The 2902-nt window shown below is 43.6% G+C and overlaps 1 protein-coding gene across 1 annotated transcript in view; it reads right to left on the minus strand.

Annotated features, from left to right (window-relative positions):
- The window catches only part of LOC133140536 (BMP/retinoic acid-inducible neural-specific protein 1-like), a 128961-nt gene extending 128782 nt beyond the window's left edge, over nt 1–179 (minus strand). The window contains exon 1 of the mRNA XM_061260543.1: nt 1–179. This exon is cut by the window's left edge and continues 302 nt beyond it. The gene's annotated coding sequence lies outside the window, so the exon portion shown is untranslated.
- Between the last annotated feature and the right edge of the window lie 2723 nt (nt 180–2902).

Below are 2902 nucleotides of genomic sequence, written 5' to 3' on the forward strand. Positions count from 1 at the left end.
GCGGGCGGCGGGACAGAGCGATCGCTGCGCCGCGGCGGCGGAACGGCTCAGGTGGAAAAGTATAGGACGGTTCCCGGGGAAGGTAGCAGTGAGCCAGAGTCGCCGAAGAGGAGAGAACGCAAATGGGAGAGACGAGGGGGAGGTGCTGAGATCACAGTTTTGTGTTAGAAGAGGATGGTTGTGCTAGTCAGCGAAGGGGAGGTACTGGAACACAAAAGTGAATGGGACAGGAAAGGAAGTACGTATATTCGTGCGAGTGTGTGTGTGTGTGTGTGTGTGCGCGTGTGTGTATGTGTGTGTGTGTGTGTGTCTGTGTGTGTGTGTGTGTCTGTGTGTCTGTGTGTGTGTGTGTGTGTGTGTGTGTGCTTGCGTGCGTGCGTGCGTGTGTGTGTGTGCGTTTTATTTGGCCAAACAAACGATTTTACATCCGCACCTTCAAGAGTTGTGTGACGCACGTCGACCACGACACATTAGAACGGTAAAGGATGTTGTGTTAAACTGAATTAAGGTGAATTGATCTCTAATGGGAAAATACATAGCCCCGTGGCCTTCACGCGTTTTAAGTGTTGAATGAAATTGGATTTTATCATTGCAAAACAAGAGTTTCCCTCTCTTATCGCCGCAAATTGCCATGCAATTTTAGTTTTTCAATGTTAATGAATATCAGATAAAATTGAAGTCTGGATGCTCGCCTGAATGCAAGTGCAGTGCTGAAGTGCTTTTTGTTGATTTGGTCAAGTTGGTGTGTGTCCGTGTGTGTGTGCGTGTGTGTGTGTGTGTGTGTGCGTTTGTCTGTGTGTGTGTGTGTGTGTGTGCGTGTGTGTGCGTGTCTATGTCTGAACATGAGTAAGGAACACAGTGTATATGTGTATTTGCGTGCATGCGTGCGTGCATGTGCGTGTGTGAGCGTGTGTATGTCTGTGTATGCGTGCGTGCGTGTGCGTGTGTGTGCGTGTGTATGTCTGTGTATGCGTGCGTGCATGTGTGTGTGTGAGAGTGTGTATGTCTGTGTATGCGTGCGTGCATGTGCGTGTGTGAGCGTGTGTATGTCTGTGTATGCGTGCGTGCGTGTGCGTGTGTGTGCATGTGATTGGCTTGAGTTTGTTGATATTGCTGGCGTCGATTTGATCCCGACAGGATAGATGTTACTCAATTTCAGCAGTTCCAAAAGAAGATTTCCATCATGTTGAGAAAAGATGACCAATAAGAGACAGAAATTGAATTTCAATAGATTCTGGCATATAAATGGACATATATATATATATATATACATACATATTCATAAGAAATTCATAGGTGTGCTTTATTGAGCAGTGGTCGGCAGTAATTGTCTCGTGCTGACATTTGGACTGCGGTTCATTTCTGGTGCTGCCACAGGTGGGACGTGTTGTAATGGGGTGGCCACTTCACTCTGCTTAGAATCTCGCCATTATGTAGAGACATATTTTGCTTGATATTTAATCGTTACTGAGTTAGATTTGAAATGAAAGACAGGTGAACTGTAGTTGAAGCTTGGTCACAGCTTCATCGTAATAACTGACTGCTACTCGATACAGTGGAAAAAAATATTATAACTGCTGAATGAAAATGACACGCTGATCTAATCTAATGGTTATGGCATATACTTTGAAGAACCACAGATGTATCATAGGAGATATGGCCTATTATAATAAGAAGAAGAAGAAGAAGAAGAAGAAGAAGAAGAAGAAGAATAAGAATAAAAATAATAATATTATTATTATTATTATTATTATTATTATTATATAAGAGACTGTTAATACTGTGAATGCAATGGTTTTAATGCTCAAGGTTTTTAGCGACTTTGAACTGTTATAAGGATGTATGCGATACACACTCAAGCAAGAGTCCTTGGTATACATAAGGGTGTGAACAATATATTCATGTATAAGTGTAGAAACTATTGGAATCCTTTGAGTGCCAAGGCCAGAGATCTGGGTACTTTTTACAGACAAACGTCAAAAGATTGGACCAAGACTGACTGCAAGGGTGGTATGTGGCTCAGGAGGTAAGAGCAGCCGTCTGGCAGGCGGAGGGTTGCCGGTTCGACCCCGCCCCAGGTGTCCTGGGTGTGTTGAAGTGTCCCTGAGCAAGTCACTTAACCCCTAAATGAGCTGGTTGGTGCCTTGCATGGCAGCCAATTGCTGTTGGTGTGTGAGTGTGTGTGAATGGGTGAATGAGAAGCATCAAATGTACAAAGAACACTGTCCAGGGTGCTGAATACATGCACTGACTGAACTGTCCATGGTGCTGAATACTGTGCGTGTGTGATATAAATAAAAAAAACACTCAATGACCACATTATTAGGTATTTATCAGACTTCAACATTTTTATTTATTTTTTATAATACTTTGTAGACTTATTGGCATATCTACTGCCATTTACTTCAGGTTTGACACGTTGTGTGTTCAGTGATGCTCTTCTGCATAGCACTGTTGTAATGTGTGGGTTACCGTTGTCTTTCTGTCAGCTTGAAGCAGTCTGGCCCTTCTCCTCTGACCTCCCTCATTAACCAGGTGTTTTTGCCCACAGAACTGCTGCTCATTGGATGTTTGTTTTGGTTTTCCGCACCAACAATCGTTCCATGGTCAAAGTCACTCAGATCACATCACTTCCCCATTGTCTTGTCTGCACAGCAACTGAATCTCTTGACCGTGTCTTTGAATGCTTTTATGCATTGAGTGGCTGCCACGTGATCGGCTGATTCGATATTTGCATTAACACGCTGGTCTACGTAATAAATTGGTCACCGAGTGTATATAAGCACACACCTAGAACACTGATAATTTCAGTGCTCGCCATATGTCACTGTACATCATGACTCCTGTTTTATTTTGCACAGGGTTTGTGCACAGCAACAGGGGCATGATTGAGAGGAAGATC

The sequence above is a fragment of the Conger conger genome, chromosome 11 (assembly GCF_963514075.1).
Source record: "Conger conger chromosome 11, fConCon1.1, whole genome shotgun sequence".
In the NCBI taxonomy this organism is placed as follows: domain Eukaryota; kingdom Metazoa; phylum Chordata; class Actinopteri; order Anguilliformes; family Congridae; genus Conger; species Conger conger.